This window comes from Balaenoptera musculus, chromosome 2 (assembly GCF_009873245.2).
Source record: "Balaenoptera musculus isolate JJ_BM4_2016_0621 chromosome 2, mBalMus1.pri.v3, whole genome shotgun sequence".
Taxonomy (NCBI): domain Eukaryota; kingdom Metazoa; phylum Chordata; class Mammalia; order Artiodactyla; family Balaenopteridae; genus Balaenoptera; species Balaenoptera musculus.
Window position 1 is genome coordinate 104,248,305 of NC_045786.1, and position 21,145 is coordinate 104,269,449.

The window sequence follows — 21,145 nt, forward strand, 5'->3', positions numbered from 1 at the left end:
GAAAAAGCCAGAAAGAGAGATGTAAATGGCTCAATGGTGAGTTTGGACTACAGATGAATGAATGACAAATTTACATGATGGCATCTAGAATGAAGAGAAAAGACTAATCATTTTTGTTGACTATTTGTGAATCTGTAGGTAAGCATTCTGGCCTTTTAATTAATTTCTGTAACTAAAACAAAATACTGTCTAGAGATGGAAGGCATCTTAGAAATCATTTGGACTCTCTCATTTTACAGAGACCAAGCTTTAAAGCTCAGAGAAGTTAAATAGCTTGATGACTGTCATATGCTCCCTGGCAGAGTTGGGACAGGAATATAAGCATCCTAATTCCCCTCTGACAGCTTTGAGAGGAAAGTGGGTTTTCACAGAGGCTTCAACTCTGTGAATAGATTAAGTGGAATGTGACAGATGGACTGTGTTTATTGCTGCTCCCACCAACATGTGCAATTATTGAGATGTTATGTGGTGTAAGGTTTAACATTTACTTGTTGACATCTCTTCTTTTTTACTCACTGTTTATTGTGCTGCTTGGAGAATGCTAAACATTTTATAAATGATACCATTTATTTTCCTGAAAGGTTATGTAATCAAGCCAAACCACTAACTGGAGTTGAAAACTGCAGTTAAACTTTATTTTCAAAGCAAATTATTTGGTGACTTGCTTTCTGCCAGCCATATATAGGGATGGGAAAAAGTCTGTAGATCCCCTTGCGGTTTCTGTTTGAGTCACATTACTCCAGCATGAATTTTAAAACCCAGACCTGTTTCCTCACCCACAGTGGAAGATTCTCATGTAGTCAGTGTGAATTTGAATATGTTAATTTCTCTTTTGAAATGATATAATTAGTTTAAATGCCTTTAAGTGGTTTTTGTTTCTAGGTTTGTGTCTCTTTTCTAAACATACTTGTTCTTTTTGTTTTATCCTCCATGCTCCTGGCTTCAGAACAAAATAAGTGTCACTGTTGTCAGACCAATTATCCATCTGGCTAGAGTCTGTAAAATTCTTTTATTATTTTTTTTTTAACCTCAGGAAATATGTTTCATTCATTCATTCACTCATTTATTTGATTGTTTATTACTAATTTAAACATTAGCTCTATGTAAGGACCAGTGTTATCTCTCGGGCTGTGAGGACAATAGGACAGGAGTTTCAAAAGTCAGCAGCACAAAAGGTCATTTCAATGGAGGGTGTAAATATTCTCCATATGATTTACTTCATAAGGTCTGACATATATGACAAGTACATTATCCTTATAATGATTAAGTATCCCTCAGTCATTAGGATTTAACAATCATGATTTTCTTGTGGACTTCTTAACCTATTTTTATTTCTAACCTGTAACTCCTCAGAATAGAGGCTCTTTCACTAGTTTGCTACTTAGCCTTAGAAAAATATACCTATGCTTCCTTAAGAAAGAAGCCCAAGGTCCACAGAGCACTGGTCGAGGTCACCCATGCATGAGAAGAAAGTGCATGATACTAATTTGATTACACTATGAAGGTCTCATTTGGTGAGACTTCCCTTAACTCCATTTTGCTATGGTGTTAATGTATTCATGATGTATTCTGGATAAGAAATTCATTTTGTCGAGAAAAAGGATTTAAAAAAATAAGTTTTCTTATACATTTTATTCTTTATAATAGATCCCAACCAGACAAAACTGAGGGGACCAAGGGTAGGGAGTTCAAAATAACTCACAGTAAGTGCTGCTGCTCTGTGAGGGTTTACTTCCTGTCTGAGATGTGCCATCCTGACAATGTATATGTAATGAGAAGAGAGAGTTTTCCATTGATTGAAATCGAGTGGCAACATAAGATTTTCCAACAGACAACCAACTGGATAAAGCAGTTGTTATCTACAATGAGATGTGAATTTCCTTTCAGCATTCATGAAAGGACAGAAAAAAGAAAGACAATTCCTACAACATGTGGTCACTTACTTAAGAAGGAGATTTCTTAATAATTAAATTCTGTATCTAAAGGATTAAAACATACGAAGAAAAAGGAAAAAAACATTAAGGGCAATCTAGGAAGGTTTAATAATAATTCATATTCTAAATAAGACTGAGGAGACACAGGAATTAAGATGTTGAGAGAAGAAACTCATTATCAAGGGTTTATAATTTCAAGGAGGCAGGGAGTAAAAATGAGAGACATGTATTTCTTTACGTAAAATTTGGTTTGAAATTCAACAACTATGAAAGGAGCTTAAACATATAATTTTTATGTATGATTCCCCAGAAAACAAGTCTTCACAGTAAATATATATATACTAACGCTGCACCAAAAGTTGGATCCTGCACTGTGTACCATGCATTCTAGACAAGTCAGTATGATTGAAGAGATAATGAACTGTAATACCAAGAAATGGAATCTCTCTTGCAAAGCAAAAATGTATCAGGAGACCTCTTAGTTTCATGTGTTAGCAAAGTAAAGCCTATAAGTGGACTTTGGCAGGAATTTACATAAGCTAATGAATAAGGAAAATGAAAGCTTATACTTCATTAGGCTGACAAGAAATCAATCACATCTGATGAACCTGCGAGTTAAATTTAAATGCCAGGCAGTTCCCTATGAGTACCCAAATCTGATCCACTTTTGTGCGTAGGTCAGACAGGTACCTGTAGTTACTACTCACAACATCAGTGCCTTGGAGTTCATTGAAAAACACATTCAGAAGCAGCCTATTCATTCTTCTGAAAATCTGTGTGCACATCTTGGCTGTTCTTGAATTGTTTGTAGCAGCAGCTTAATTTCTGCCTGGCTTCTTGGGCTCTATTACTATCAGTTGCAAGAAAATGTTATCATCCTAAACACAATGTAAAGAGAAATGTAATGTTATGGAAGGCAAACATGACACTATACAACATTGGATTGGCTATTGTTTTGTTTCCTTGGCCTCCTTACAACTAGCACAGATTAAATATTTCTAATTCTACCTCATTTATTTTAGCAATATCTCTGAAAGTTAGCTAGATCGTGTATATTATCACTCATTTTAAGATAAATCAAAATTTCGGTGACTTCTCCCAGTAACATATAATAAGGGGCTGTCCTGAAGTTTTTTCCTAGTTCTAAGATCCAAGTCACATCATAGAAATTGAAAATCAAGTTTGGACAAAGTAGAATGGTCGAAAGAACTACCAGACTACGTATCAGCCCCTATACTAGAGGAAATCTGCCTTTTTTCTACTTCTAGAACAAGCTATGTCACCTTGGGCAAATTATATTACCTCAATTTGCTATCAGTTTCCTCACCAGCAAGTCATTCATTTCTTCAGCATCTGTTCTTCTAACGATGTTTTAAAATGTTCTTTTCTAACTCTAAATTTACATGGACCTCTATTATCACAGAATTTTTCAAGTTAAAAAATTCTTTAATAAAAGAATGGCAATTTAGGGACCAAGAAAACCTTGATGGGACAGAGTGAGAGTATACTTATCAGCAATAGTAGAATAGTGAGTCTGAAATTCTCCTGTGGTGCTTGCCAAGAATCTTAAGATTATATAATTAGAACATTAAAAAAAACTCTTTTAACTCTGACTTCTGTAGGAAATCACAGTCATTCATTATTTTAGGATTATTTGTGCTTTAAGTAGAGGATTTGATGTGAATACAAATGAATTATTATAATATAAGGTGTAAGCCAGCAATAAATGTCAAATGTAGAAAATCCTCACATGTATAAAGTTAATCCAAGATTATAAATACACAATGGATTCTAATCTCTCCTAGGATGAATATCTTTTTTTCTCCTTCCTAGGTATATCTTCACATTTCTCAGTACTTTCCTCATCAAATATTAGCAGAATACTCATGTACAAGGTTCAGAGACATGGATGCTATCTTTAAGGAGAATTATTGCTATATTATGTGTTTATTAGAGCATATTTGCTGACAATTGGAAACCATTCATTAGAAGAAAACTTGTTTAGAAGTGACTTCTTCAGATACTTTAAATTTTTAAATTTTGTGTTAAATTCAGTAAGAGGAGACTGAAAAATTATCAGAGTGTGAGAAGATCTGCTTGAGAATAAAATTTTAAAAGCCACTACAGCATTTCACTGCCATAGAAAGTCTGTCCTCTTGGTAACTCAGAAATGAATGAAGAAAATATGACTACTCTGTTCTTAAAATGTTCCAAGAGAAGCCATTTATGGTAAAATATTATAGTTTTGTATATTTCAGGCAACAAATTACTTCCTTTGACCAGAAAACTTCTCTTTAAAATTTAAGGTTATTCCAACTTGCTCCAGTCTAGTAGAAATCGGATACAATTGTTTAGTAACTCACCCGCCATGGTCTTCTAAATTTAGTTATTGTCAATCATGTCTTCTCCAAGCTGAGTCTCTTTACTTTTCGTAACTAGGATTTTGGTTGTGAATTATTAACCAGTTCTGATGAAAAACTTCTTTGGAACTTTTCTATATCACACTTCAATGCTGATGAGGTATTTTTTTAATATGTCATTTAAAGACAACATAAATAAATAAAGGTGGGTGCTGTAGTAGGACAGAGAAAGAAAGGCAATTCATTCACAAGATATTCCAGAGGCAAGTGCTAGAAAAGAGACTGAGTGCATCACTGGAAATGGCTGGACTGAGGTAGTTCAGGAGGCAGCTGGAGCCACTGGGCCCACATGTGTTGGAAATTTGTCTAAGCTCCAGAGGCTGTGTGCAAGCTCATTGGGATGAGTAAATTCCTTATTGTGTATCAACATCACACTCATGACAGTAATTCAGTGGGGATATATTTTTACATAGGGTTCCCTCATCAACTGTTCCAAAGACAACAGGAATGCAGTAAAATGGAACACTTTGGGTTAGAATTCCAACCCTATTTCCTTTTATTCCCAAATTTGAATCTTCACTGCAGCCTAAGACAAATGGACGCTGGAAGAGAGTTCCTTATTTTAGGACTTACCTATCAAAACAATAAACATCATTTTTAAAACCCAGAACTTGACGGTTATTACATTTGGGGATGTTCTTATGAAGTAGATACATTTCATACCAGTGTTTTCAAGGTTTGTCCAAATCCTTATACTGTTATTAAATACTGTATTCAGAAAGGCAACCTGGTGTCACCACAATGAAGATAAAGCAGGCATCTTCCCTCAGTTCTTTTACTTGACTTCAGTGGTCTGTTTTATATTCTCAGGCCTTCACATCCATGACTAGAGTAATTGTCTATATTGTCACTGCGAGTGTGGTTCAAAGCTACTGACTAGTGCAACAAGATGTTCCGGTTTGCTGGGAAAATCCTGGCCATGTGTTTTGTAGCACTGTTAATTACTCATAGCCCACCCTTTGACTTGTGAAAGTGGACTGGTTTGGACAATAGAATATACAGTCATTTACTAACATGGTCTGTTTCCTCCTCTGCAGTGTGATGGCCTCCTGTGGAGGCCAGATCTATGACTGAAGGCGAAAGGGAAGGTTCATTATAGGTAGTCTGGTTATTTGAGTAGCTTCTGGCAACCAGCTTTCTTCTCCTCTTTGCCTGTCATCAGGATAAACTGCGTCCTGATACAGGACACACGCTTGGGACTGGTTCTCTACTCTGCCTGTGTTCTTAATTGAAGAGAGTGGAAAGAGATAAAGTTAGAACACAAACTTGGTAAGTGGAAGGTAGAGAAAGTGGGAAAGGGGCGGGTGGTGGAAAGATCTGAAAGAGGATGTGAAGAAAGAACACTCAAGAATGATATGAGTAGGCACCCTATGAAGAAGGTGAAAAATACTGTTGCTTTTCCAATGTCTCTTCACTGACATTTCTCTAAGGACATCCCTCCTCACACTTCCCCAATCAGATATAAGCAGGTTATCACCTGCCCCAACATTTTGTATCCTTCTGCGAAGTCTTTGGGGCTAGGATGCTGATTTACTTTTGGTCCTGTCTCTTGTTTTAAATTCTTCTTCAGATTCTATTTACTCAAATCTCTACCTTCATTAAGGTCAATAGAATAAATTAATTTGCATGAAGAGAATGGTTTACTGTGGCTTTTCCAATAAACTTGCATTTTTGACAGAGACCGTTAATGTCAAGAGTGTGTTACATGGGCAGAGAAAAAAAGGGAAGAGATATTTTGGGTCAGTGGACTCTTTAATTCACACCCAAACGCCTCTGCCTGCTTCACATACTCATAGGATAACCTCTTACTCACCGTCCCTCCTAGCCCTGAGTCTATGTTCACCGTATTGTGACTGGTGCTTCATGTTATTGTTGGCTTTTGAAAGTAGAATGCTTCTTCCTAAAAGCATAGATAATTCAAATTGTTACTATCTCTGTTTCAAAGTGTGAAGGCCATTCCCACTGTCCAGTATGTTTAGCTTTGGAAAATGAAATTACTCTTCTCAACGTGTACCTGGGTCTTGTGAATATTAGAAGGGAGTACAGCTCAGCTTGTACCATTGTAAGGCTGATTGTGAAATGATCTTAATATAGGGGTTTATATATTAATGTCCATGAACTTTCTCTTTTTAAATTCTGGTCTCTGAACATAAGAACACTAAATGTCTATTTTTCTTTTCAGACTATCAGTCATTTCTTTCCTGGATTATAATATGCTTTAATGGGTCTTAAAAACAGGTTCCTTTTTACAGAAGCATTATATCAAAGTGAACTTTTCCCCAATTAGATTTATGGACGTGGTATGGATTACTGGGAAGCAAACTTGGCTGAAGATCAGGAGGTTTGATTTCTAGTCACACAACTCTGTCATGTGTTTGCCATGTGATCAATACTAACTGATCTGAAAAAAAAAATGCCTACTTTACCTGGTCACTTCCCCATCTACTAACAGCATCTCCTTTGCATTTTCCTATGCATTTCGTGATTATCCTATAGATAACTGCTATTATATCAAGTACCGCAGTATATTATAATCCTTGGTTTCTTTTTATGTTTCCTCCGAAGTCAGAGAAAGATCTGTTTCTTTTTTATTTTAATAAACCCAAGACTTATCCCAATTCCAAGCATATTGCAGGCATGTAATGTTTATTGAATTAAAGAATGAAAATCACAGACAAAAATAAGCAGTTTCTGTCATTTCATTTCTGTCCTCATCTACAACTAGGGAATAACTAACCTCTGGTTCTTTCTAACTCACAGGGCAGATTGAGTGACTCTGTACAGGAGGTCTTGCCTTCTTTAAGTGGCCTTCTCTAACTCCTCTCTCTAAAGTTACTCCTCTCCACCTCTGTTCCACGTCACTCTCTATTTCTTTATCCTGTTTTATTTGCTTCATAGTTTATGGGTTTTTTGTTTTTGTTTTTGTTTTTTTACTCCGCACTGTAACGTTAGCTCTATCAAGCAGGTACTTTATCTTTCTTGTTCCATTTAGAATCTATTGTGCCTTTTAGAAAGACACATAGTAGGTGCTCAATAAATACTTGAGTAAACAATGAACTTGTATGTGTGGCACTGGTGACACTCTAAGATGACAAAAGTAAATGCTCTGTATTTTTATGTGACAAAATTACTATGAAAATATAAGATGCTTTATCATCATGACCCTACTCTGAGACTTCTCCCTTATTTATAACAAGAGAGTATATGCTAAATGAAAAAAGAACCTTATTTGATGCTAATTTTTATCGTATTTAGCTTTGTAACTATCCTTTCTTTGGAAGGATTATAAATACATGAGCCTTTTAAAATGCAACTTCTTATTTTCTTGAAATTTCTCACTCAGATCCTTTCTCCAAGGACTAGGGAGTATTTCTTGAATCATATTTTTTCAAAGTTGGAAGATGGTATTTAATATGAAAAAATATAAGTTTGAATTTCAGGAACTAAACATATGTCCATTTTTACTCAGTATGACGATCTCAATGTGACACAAGTGTAATGTGCATTGTAGTGTGAAGGTAGCATAGGGAATAACACTTAGGTGTTGGTGATTTCCTGTTCCTTTAAGGTTGATGTTTTGTGAATCTGAATGTGAATTTCCACATGATTTGGAGAATCATAATTGTGTACTTTGCTCCTAAAAGGAGATGTTCAGTATTGGGCCATTAGTGTAAAAACTTACCATCCTAGATATGCATTGATTTGATGCTGCCATCAGGTAGTGCTTGCCCCAGTCATTTCTCATGTTTATTTTCACGCCTGACCAACAAGGATGTTGCTGAGAAATACATGGACATGAATATCACAATTATATCCACATAGTTTTGTAAGAGAGTTGATCATCTTCGTACTTAGGAACAGAACCACCATATCTATTTGTGTATAATGTGGACTGCAAACAATGTCTACAGGGCGCAGAAGTTTTGTATTATTTAATTTTGCTGCATTATTTAATTTTATATAGTAATTTTACAGGCTGTTAAAAATAAGCAACTTCCAGTGTCTCCTCCCTGAAAATAAGAGCTGTTACAAAGCTTTTAATTATGCATTTGATTAGGAGGCAGTTTTTAAAATTCAACCAGAGAAATTTATTCTATCATGCTTTACCATATCATTCAGAAAAATACCAAAAAACAAAAAACAAAACAAAACAAAAAAACAAACATTTAAGACCAAATTGAGGGAAAAAAGGGGAAAGTCAGGCCTCAACCAGTCATACTCTTGGAGTCAGCTGCATTGTTCCCAGATCTGGGCTTGTTTAATGCAAAAAGGAGAAAATCTTAAATAGACATTTAATATAAGAGTCTACAATAGGTGCGACATAGACTAAATTTCCCACCTTCTATGTCTCGATTTACTTAACTGAGCTATTTGAAATATGTAACATCAAGTGGCCATTAAAATTTTATTATGTCAATAGTGGATATTTACTCATTTCTTGAAAGTCAGGTCTCTATAATGAGTAATATTTTAGTACATAAAGGGTGTAATCCAAGCACACTTTAACTTACCTTCTCAGAATCTGGATTATTTTTGAGAGCTGCGGGTCTGGGTAGACACTAAACAGGTTAAAATTTTAACACATTACACATTTAAATATTATTATTGCCACCGTTGCTGAATCATGTGGCGTATTCTTCATACACAATAAAAGTTAACTGACCCTCATAGGTCTGGCCTTAATTGTCAGGTATTCAGCATATATGCTGTCAAAACTTCAGGTAAAATATATAAAGTTTCATATTTTAAATTACTTTTTTGCCCTTTTAGAGAAATAAAGGAAAATTATTTTTGAGAGATACTATATAATAGAATGCGAGGGTATGTATAGGGATTGGTATAATTTAAATTAGTTGATATTCACATTATGAATATATACAATGTAATTTGTTTTTACTTTTCATTTCAAAGTCATTTCAAAATAAAATTTATGATAATTTATAAAAGATAAAAGTGGTGAGAAGCAGTTTTTATTATCTTTCTTGGCTATGCTAAAAGCCAGGATGTAAAAATTCCTAATATTCAGAAACTGAAATAACTTTATCAGTTTAGAAATGAAATTTGTGAATAGGTCAGGAGAAATATTCTTTGTTCTAAATTTTGGAATGATAAAAGTAAAACAAGGTTACCTATTATCCTTTGAATTCCACCACTACAGAAACCCATTAATTTTAGGCTTAAATGTTGGGGGAAAAGGTGGGTTCTATGGGATTATTTGCATTTATTTTCCAGATACTTTCTTTGATTTTTATACTAAGAGAAAAGGCCAGTCCCCATAAAACATTCATATCTATTAATTTTGCCCCTCTGATATTTTTAAGTTCAATAGTACAAGTCAATTCATAAACAAAAGAAAATTTCATTCTTTTCTAATTCAAGGTTGTACTAAAAACAGTATAAAACTGAGAACAGTGCATAAATTTGAGAGAACCAAATTTATGGACTAGATTTTGAAAGTATATGATCTTTTTGATTGATGCTTTAAAAGCCTGTTATGTGTAATGTATATTTTAAAATTTCCTATTGTTGAATTAATGAGTTTTGCTATTTTAAAGGGCAGGTTATGAGGAATCAAATGAGATAAGTACTTGGGAGTGTTCTGAACTTTGTACAGTAAAATGCAAATGTAAGTTGATACTGTCATCTTCATCTTTGTTGTCTGCAGCCCACAGGATCATCTTCAGTCTTCTCACTGCCCACAGTGTAGAGCTGCTGTTTCTTTCAATATGCCAGGCCCATACTTCATATTTTGCATGTATGTAATTTTCCCTAGTGAATAATGTTCACATCATTTTCAGACAGAGAAGTTAGAGAAAACTAGACAGCAAGAAAAATAAAGCTGGATCATTTTTTCATGGACATTTCTATGCTATGGCTTTTCTCTTATTAACACACAAAAGGTGTTTCCTAAGATTGTATAGTAACCAACTTTACATATAACTTTAATATATTTCTCAAATAAAAATAAAACATTTTCCCTAGTTAGACCAGTAAACATAGGCTTTTGGACTGAAATGCAATTCTCCTCCTAAGGCTTAGAAGTAATTTTAAACACACAAAGACCAAGTTAGAAAAGGGTTCTGAATCACAAATAAAGTAATTCCCTCAAAAACATCAAAATCACCTCTCCCTTTAAAAATTATGGTTAAAATTTCATTAGAGTTAAAAAATATGTTTTCCCTTTAGAGTTAGTTCTTAAAAATATTTGGTATGATAATCCTATGGTACTGGGTAAAGTCTGTAGACTAATGATCAATTCTGATAAAATAAGCCTTCCTTTATTTAGGGTCACTATTTGTAATTCATTTTTCCTGCACTTACTATAGACTGTTTAGAATTTCATACACTATTCCATAATTCACTCTTTAAATTATGTTTCAGAACTATCTTTGTTGGCCATGATAACAAGAATTGGTCACTATATTACATTCATGGCATTTAGAAATAATTTTAGAGTGTTGATTTAAAATATTTAGGTTCTAGGATATTCATTATCTTATTCTATCTTCTTAATGAATATATTCATCTACCAAAAATGATTAAGATGATTACCATTGCTTATTACCCACTAGAAATATTAATATGCCCAAATAAACTACACTTCATAGTTCAATTTGAGAATGATTCATTTCCCTTTTTTCCCTATTAACTGAATCTTCATAGACTTTTTAAATTCAAAGAACTTTTCTTACCATTTGAAAAATAGTGTATTTTGAACATTAATCACAGTATTCAATATAATGCTTTCAAGACCATAGCAAGCAAAATTTTCTGAGATTACCATTGCCAATATTTCAATTTAATAAAAATGAAAAAACTTACTTAATTCTTAAAATCCTCTTGTTTTCAAATAACGAGAGTTCTTAACACTGCCTTAGCTTAGTTTGCATATCCATCTTGTACTTTCCTCCTGCTCGCAATATTTGCTTCTTTTCCATTATAGTTGGTCTTAGGAAACATTTTAAAGGTAGCAAATATACTTTAATCCTAGAGATCTAGGCTCTTATGTAATATGTTACACTGAATATCATTTGGTTAACCTCTGTAAAGTGCTTAAATACATCTTTTACAGTGAATAACCCTTGCCCACAGTCAAAAAGCAATTCTGTGCCCTTGAGTTTCCATTTTGTATTCCTTTCAAAAATATCTTCAGACCATGTAACTTTTGTAATTATCCTTCTAAGAAGCTAGTAATTTATTATGTCCATAATAAAGTTAAACACATTTTAGTAGAAAAAAAGCACTGAACCATGTTTTAAATCTTTGCCTGTATACTAAATCTGATGCATGATGATGATTGCTTCTTAGCCAAATATGGGAGCTGAGCTTAAGAGCCAGTTTCGGCAAAGGTATTGATTGTTCAAATTATGTAGGGGAATGAGTGTTTTTAAATATATTCTCGTTAGAGTTTTAAATATCCCACAACCAGTAGCCATTACTAAAATGACAGATATTTCAAGGATTCAAAGACCCACTTAATATTAATTGAAGTGTCAATTTTTCCCACGGGATTGTCCAAATTACCTTTCGTTTTCTGTTTCTATTCTGTTGAAACGCTGACCATAACTTTTAAATTCTAATACGAGATCTTTAACTGCCCAAGAGCTACCTTTTGTAGTACAATGTGGTGTGTGTTAAAGTTCCCACTACGACTAAATAGTGATGTCTTGCCCTTCTCCCCAGTATTGAAATTGGGTAAATTATTTTCATGGCCTAAGGAAAAAAAATATCATGGCTTAAGGAAAAAACATTTGATACTACTTCTGCCATTTTCAAGGGATTGTTGTGAAGAAAACAATTTAAATTGATGCAGTGTCAAAGCATTTTGAAAACTTTAGGGTATAATTATGATCTTATTGTAAAAATGTAGGGATCTGCTGATTTATTTAAACCTTAAATTTGCTATGCAAGCTGTAAATACACTCTGTGTAATGTGGTATGGCTAAAATTATTCCACAAAATACACTCCACAGACTGCCAAATTTCCTCTCGTTTTCCTTATTGTATAAACTTATCTTTGATCATTGCAGTTCTTTAATGACCTGAATATTTATCTGTTTTCCTACAATTCTTCCATTAAGAAATAGTCATACCCCAGAATCTTTTCATTAGCTTTCAAGAGTTCTTTCTTAGAAGTAGATTTTTATTACCTTTAAATATTTCAAATCAAATTTCCTTTTACTTTTAAAAAAGTATGTGCATTAGACCTTTTAAATATAGTGGTATGTGGTATTTTTAAAATTTTATTATATACTAACTTTACTAAAGATTAAGTAAGTAAAAATAAATTTAAAAATAATATACAGGGAAATTATTTATTTGAGATGTAGAATGATAAGCACTAAACACAACAAAATTTTGCTGAGATATTATGTCAGATTTTATTAATGTTCAACATAGTACAATTATTGGTGAATTTCCAGTTATTTATTGTTTATTCTTTTATTTACATGATAAAGCAGCAGCAGGGTTTTGTTTTGTTTTTTGGAGCGGTTTATGGAAGATTTAAATTGAAATAAGACTAATTAATGGACAATCTGATAAATCTGTCAGTTAACTGAACTTATTTTCTCAAATAAAGTCATCAATTGTTAATGTTTATTTAATCTGAAGGTCTTTTTATTAATTGCAAGTTTTTCTATTATAAACATTCATAATATTACAAGTTTTCTGTTTTTCTCATTTATTCATTGAAGTTTATGGGCACAGGAAAATATATTTAAAAAGTGGTTTTTTTTGAATGTTCATAAATATCCTCTTGTACCTGTAATTAGAATTTTAATTTTGTTGAATTAATAAACAAGGATTAAAAAGCCACATCTTTGTTTAATCACTTTTTCTACTCTTTGATTAATATAGGGAATTGCTGCTGTTTGTTTTTAGTCAATATGTGGAATTCTATTGATTATCTAGTAAAAATCTGTTGTAATATCTTTATGGGGGTCACCCAGATGGAAATGTAATAAAAATGGGTATGAGAAAATATATAACGTCTCTTGTGTTTGTATTGTATGTAGGTACTTTTCTGTGAGGTCTAAGGTTTTCAAATTTAGATCTTTACCTTTGATTCCTTCAGGTGCATACATTTTGTAAAGTGTATTCACAAACTTTACTAGACTCTGGCTGAATACAGTTTATGAATTTGTTTCCTTTCATTTTTAGAGGCAATTGATATTTATTGAAAATCTCTTTGTCTCCTTGAGGTTGAATTTAGGTACTGAAAATTAGGAATTTAAAACAAACATTCTCACTTAATCCTTATATGCTGAGGTAATTGTGATGCCCATATTCTATACATGATACTGGAAGTCCTTACTAACAGTAGGAGTGACACTGAGATTCAAATCCCTCTTTGCTCCAAGGTCCACTTTTTTCCTTATGTCATGCTTTGTCTGTGGGATTTATATTTTCTACCTGATGTTCTTTAAATTTTCTGATAATGAACCTAACTAAAGAGGAGTCACAAAATCTTTTTTCTGATTATTTACAACAAGCACCCTGATATTTACAGCTTTTATTTTGATATTACAGAAATCATACCTATAACTTAAATTCTTTATGTTGGATGCTTTATTTTGGATATCATTTATCTAGAGAATTAACTTCAATCCATTCTGGGCTAGATGAATTATACTTCTTGCCTAGATTCTGCTTTAGGGTAGAATACAAATTGGAAAATCTAATAAACTCAAATGATTTATATGTTTCTTCATTTAGAAAGCAAGGTACAGGTAATAATTTTAAAGCATTTGAGATTAATATAGTTGTATTTTTTTCTCACCAGGTCATGCTATTGATTATTATTATTTTAGAAAAAAATAAATTTCCTACTATGGAATGGACACACTAGTCCTAAAATTTTTGCCATCACTCTAAAATGTAAGGCAAACAGGATGTTTTATAAAGAGTATTTTCAGTGATTATGTACTTTTGCTTTTCCTGTAGGCCTATTATTAATAGTGAATATGCAAAGGCTACTTCCCAACTGGAAAATAGCATCATTTGATGAAAGAGTTAGGAAATATATATATTAAAGGAATAGAAATATATATATATATATATAAAATACAATTTAACACAATTTTGGAAATTTGAAAAAACCACTTAGTATAAGGAATGTGTGATCAAAACACTCCGGTAAAACAACTGAGTCACTTCTAGGACTTAAAATTTTAAGTGTTGGGCTTCCCTGGTGGCGCAGTGGTTGAGAATCTGCCTGCTGATGCAGGGAACATGGATGGGTTCGAGCCCTGGTCCGGGAGGATCCCACATGCTGCAGAGTAGCTGGGCCCGGGCGCCGCGGCTGCTGAGCCTGCGCTCTAGAGCCCGCGCTCTAGAGCCCGCAAGCCACAGCTGCTGAGGCCCGTGCGCCTAGAGCCCGTGCTCCGCAACAGGAGAGGCCACTGCAATGGGAAGCCCGCGCACTGCAACGGAGAGCGGCCTCCGCTTGCCACAACTAGACAGGGCCCACGCACAGCAACGAAGACCCCCACGCAGCCAAAAATAAATAAATAAATAAATTTATAAAAAAAAAATTTTTTTAAGTGTTAAAATTATACTTAAAAAAAATAAGAATCTTTGGATATGTTAAATGTGATGGTTAAAGTGGATATGATAGAGTTAATTAGATTCTCACAACTATTTTGATAATCAAATAAATAAGGAAAGATGAAATACATAAGGAGTGCATTTGACCATTAAGGAGACTGAAAAATAATTATAAACTATATAAAGAGCAATTTACACCGGATCTGGAGCTTGTCCACACATTTTAAATTTCCTGCCTCTCAGAAAAAGAACAGCAAATAATAGACAAAGAATTGTTATTGCAGAATTTTAAAAAATTTCCTTTAGATCTTATTCATATTTTAAAACTGGTCTCTCATAAAATGTCATTTCTGAACTTTTTTACAACTTTAAAAGAACACATTAATATTTTGATTTCTTTTTATACAATAAGATTTATAATTTAGTACACTTAAAGATTCAATTTTAAAAAATACAGCCAAATGCCTCTTATGAATACTTGAAAATGTAGATGCCCAAAAGAATACCCAAGAAACAATGTATTAGTACTCTCATGTATATTGAAAGAAATTGACATCCATTTCATATAACTTCCATATAAGGTCATTTATTTTTCCAAATATATGCTATTTATTCAAATTAAAATCGATGTGGACTAATTAATTTTCCTTTGGTTTTGAAATGTGCATTTCCTAAATAAAATTTAAACACCTCCTGAATATGTATTATTAATTCACTCCCGCAAGTTTTTCTTACTTGGAAGATAAACTATCCACGTAAAAGTTAGCAAACTTTCCAATATTTGATTCTTCTATATCATGTGCATTCTTTGGTAGTTTGAGAAAATGCACATTGCTTAATTTTAAAAAAATCTACCAAGTGGCATGACTTTCCTTATTCACTCCTGAAGCAAACTTGACCAACAATAGCACTTAGAAAATAGCTTTGAAAGTCTGTAATACGTTGCATCTTGTGAGCACTCAAAATGAAATAAAAGGAGTTTTCTCTAGGGCCACATATCTAACCATGCATTGGACAGATGAAGAGATACACATTTATTCCAAGTAATTCCATATATCCCTACCATGTTATTCCAATTGCTTGAACATGTTATTCCCACAAAATGCCTGACTTCTCATAAAGGTTATGGCTTTATTTCTGCACTTACCAAGGTATCCATAAGGAGATAACATGTAAAATTTAAGGAAACATGCTTACTAGTGTATTTTGCTTTATATGACAGTTATGATTCTGAAAGTTTCAGACTATATAAACTTTTTGGAAACAAAAACATAACTTGCTTTAAAATTGCTTACTATTTAAAATATTCTAATACATTTTATTTATAATTTTAATTTATAAATTTGAAATCTTTATGTCCTCAGTAAAGTGGGATAAATTCTCAATTTATTAATTTTATCTTAGTGTGCTGAGACTTAGCAGTTCTATATTATTTCATTTTCTGAGACATGTGGATAAAATTAATACATGCATCTTACAATATTGAAAATTAAATAAGAAATAAATGTGCATTCTGTATATGGCAGAAGATAATAAAATATCAGTTATTATAATCTCATCACATATTGGGAAATCATTTGTGAAAATACTTTTATTAATAATACTTGAGAAAAAAATTCTTATCTACTTTTATATTTTTAAAAATCCTGCAAAAATTTAATTTTAGAAGTTCAACTTTTTAAATATACTTAAGCCTTAATGGCAATAAAGCTGACATTAATGAGAAAAAAATATTATAATTAATATTGTAACTTTTTAAACTGTAACTTTGTATTTCTCAAACATTTGAAGTGTTATAAAAAGAGGTGTGATAAGCTTAGTTATACTCGTTTTATTGTTTTACCATAGATAAATGGTGGCATTCTTATTAATAGTGAAGATAATTTACTCTCAGTTCAGAATTAGAATCAGTATATACATAGTATAATCTCAATTGAGTGTTATAACCTACTATTCAGAAAAATAGGGATTTTGTAATTGCATTTTAAATTTTATTATCAACTTTGTGCTTTTGGATATAACATTGTGCTTAAATTTTTTAAATTATTAGAAATCCCTCTCCTCCATGATTTCTTCATGGCAGGATAAAAAGTGATAAAGATATGAACAAGAAATAAAGAAAATAATCAAAAATTGTGTGTCAATCTGTAAGTATTTGGTGTAATGAAGATAGTACGGCAGTATTACCAGCATAATGTAATAACCTGTTTTTTCAGTATCATTACATTCTACATGCCATTTCATTGGTAATTTAGTGCATATCTTTGCTTATCACTATAGGAGACCTATCAGTGTAGTATTAATTTGAAAATAATATCCAAGATATGACAAACCCACAAAATACGAACATGTGCAACAGAGATAACCTTACATTGTCATTAACCTCTGTATGCCTGAGCAATGTCAAAGTCTCAGAATGAGGTATCTTGTTGGCTCAGGACTCGGATTTGGTTTCTCTGTCACTCTTTGAAAGACTGGTTCTCCAGGGCTTTGCCTTCTTACACCATCTTTTTTCCCTTTTTATCTGAGCTAGGTATTTAGAATTCCCAACTTTGTTCACAAGGAAGAAATCCACTTGAAAACTAATGCCTAACAGATTCGGAGTTTGTCCAGGAGCTATTTTTAAGCATACTGATGATGACTGGATCCATCAGTATCTAGAATTCTTTTCAGAACGTTTAAAAAAAAATCGTAATAATCTATAAAACCTTCAAATATTCTTGTATCTAGAGAAAACTATTGTATAATAAAGTTAATGCATAAAATAAAAACAAAGTAACATGCCAATTAAAAGAAACAATGGGTATAATTTTTTAAGCTACTCAATCAAATTATCTTAAATGAAGTAGTTCTTAAATGGAAGAGAGTACGGGGAAAACTTCTTTAAAAGTCCTAAGAAAGGTTTTAAAATGTCACTGAAAGAATTTTTATGTTCAGAAATAATTACACTGGCGATTGTTTAAGGCTTTGAAATTATAAGCATATTCTTAAGGCAATGAACAATGGTTATATTTAGCTATCTGCTAGAATGTATAAAAAATCAGTTTCATCAATTTGAAGGAAAAAAAATGAATTTTGTAAAGTTCTCTAGATTAAGTCTTTGTAGTGCACGTAGAAGTAACATTTTCTAGAATTTATGGAGTCAAACTTCACAGGAAGTTCAGCCTCAAAGGTTTTCTCTCTACTGGCAAAGCGATGAGAAAATCTAACTGAAAATAGGTAAGTGAGTATTTGGCCTTCCGAATCATTTTTTATAAAACAAGTAGTTTGAATGTAAATAGTGTTTACAATTGCCTCTATCCTCCTTCTATCTGTCTGTGTTTAAACATTACCCCTCCCCACAAAAACACCATAATCCTGATGTAAGATAGAAATGTTACAGATTTCTAAGAGTTGTCTCTCCTAAGTGGTGAATTTATTAGGAAACGCTTTTTACTAGGGACTTGAACCCCACAAAATATATCCTGTACAGAATTGAAAGGAAAAGGTTTTTACTTTTTATCCTATTTTGGAAATACAATGGTTAGGCTTTGATTTACTAGATTCAAAACAGTTTTTTTTTTTTTTTTTTAACATGAGATATGGGTTAACTTGTATCCCGCTAATATTTTTTTAAATTACAATTTGATTCTTGTCTATGCTTTAAACCCTAAAAGTAATAGTTTATCTTACAATACAATTTCAGCATGGATTGGTCTCACTACAAGTCTATATGGGCTTCCTCTAATCAGAACCTTTTTCTGCATTTATCTCCTAAAATAGACAGCAATAAAATATAGAAATACCATAAAATAACCAAATCTACCCAAGATGTTTTGGTAAATGTATTGAAATATTTTAATACATTACTTTATATACTATGGACTTGATCTATATTCTAATATTATTCTATAATATTCTAATATTTAGAAAAAATAATATAGCATTAAAAGTGTGAAATTTTGAGAAGTCATTATTTGGAAATTAGGTTACAATAATTCCTTTAAAGGAAAAAAAAAATAGATATAATTACCCATAATCTTAAATACTGACAAGAAACAGTACTTTTGTTATTGACCAAAAGCTGTAAAATTGGATAAGCCAATGAATAACACTCTTAGAATATGTTAAAGTTTTCATAAGCCAGATCTCCCAAAACATTTTACTAATAACAATAAATTGGTAAAGCCAAAGACTTCATTATAATTTGAATGCTCTTTGTAGTTCAATAGAATTGGAATACTCAATTGAGTTCTTAACCAAAAGCTTATTTAGCATCTCTGCTCAAGCAGAATGACAACTTAAAAAAAAAATATATATATATATATATATATACACACACACATCAATAATTATTCTAGTATATCTATCCTTTACAAAGCAGTTTTTATAAAATGGGGACTCTACATTATTTAATAACAGATGACCGTATTTTACCCTAAAACATTTTAAACATTGCATTATAAAGTCACAATTCAAGGGAAATATATGTATTCTATGTAAAAACTTTAATCATAATGTGTAAATCACATTAAAGAAGATTGAGGCACTGTGGCTCAGAAGAGTCCAAATTTTCTTCATTGCTATATATAAAGAAGTCAGATATCTGTATCAATCTTTTGATTATCAGCCATTTGAACATATGATTTCACTTATTTGTTGCTCTTTTATTTGATTCTGAGTCAAAGCCGACATAAATTAGTCTTTTATTGTTTGGGGCAGTGGCCAAACTGATGTGATTTTGCTGGTGGGAGCAGGGGGAAGAAGCATGTTTTTCATAAAAATTCTTTAATCATTTCACAGAGGTAAACATACTTAAATGCTAAATACCTGACCTTTTCAAATAAATGCAGACCTACATTGATTTCCACAATAAGCCTCTATTAATTTCATGAGACAATGTTTTCACAAAATGTAAGACAAAACATATTAAATTACTTAACAGAACTCATAATTTAAATAATTAAAACTAATTTGTGTTTAAAGCTATTTGCAGATTTATTAGAGAAACAAATACAAATATGCATTTCTACAGAACTGTTTTTTTTTTTCCAAAATGAGCTTGAAACTTGTTCCACAGTTTTTACTTGTTTATATATCTATGGTAACCCAAGTATTGGCTTCTGTACCACTTGTAATGAGACAATTGCCCTTCCATCGCAATTATAAAAAACTATTTAAAAAAAAATTCGGCACATACACGTTAAATATTTTTCCTTAAAAAAATAATCTAATCAAAATATTGAATACTTTAGATTTAAACAATATTTTATTTACAAATCTGATTTGATTACTTTATTAATTACACAAGGTAATGCTTCAATTTTCAAGAACAGTTGTTTTTTTTTTTTAAATATAGACCAATGGAATGACATCCTATCTAGTAATATGTACTACACTTCAATTTTTCTCAAAATTAACATGACAAGTTTTCTAATACTTACATTTTGGGGGAAAATGTTATTTAATTGGGGGCACATATCTGATGAAACAAAAAATAACATGCAGAATTCCAAAAATAATCTGTTAAAGTAATATGATACTTACCCTTTATGTAATAAGACATCTATGAACAACAGTGCATAACAATATTATGTACTCATGTTTATGAGAAACCAAGCAGGAGGCAAAATGAGTTCATCCTGTTTTCTAATCATGTGCTATTTCATATGGCTGTTTGCATCATTTAAATAAAGTGTGTACATTAAATTTATAAGACTGCATTGCACTTAAAATTATTATGGATAGCCACGCTTGCCCTGTATTTAATGAATGATGAATTTCTCCTACTAACAGAGTAACTGGTCTCAAATCATGTCTGTGATGTAAAGAGTACTCAATTATATTTTCATCTCCTTTCAATTGCTGCCTTGGAAAGCAAGAATTCCTTTCTTGGAGAAGACTTACAGTAAATAAAATTTACTTAAGGACTCAGTGAGGAATCAGCATGTGAATCAAGAGTGCAATATAAGAATGGACTAAAAGGAAAGTGATTATCATCAGTACCTTTGTTGAAATCTATTACCACCACTAAAATTTCCAAGAAAAGATCGGGCCTGTAACATAGGGATTCCATTCATTGTTAAATTACTAAAATCTACCAATTTAATGCTTTCATACTGTTTATTTTTTCCAATAGAAAAATAAATCTCATACATTAGAAGTGGTACACAAAAAACTGGGATAAAATTTATCAGATTCTTGATAGCACCATTTACACATTCTTAAAGTAAACATTAATATGCACTTTCTTAGAAAGCGATA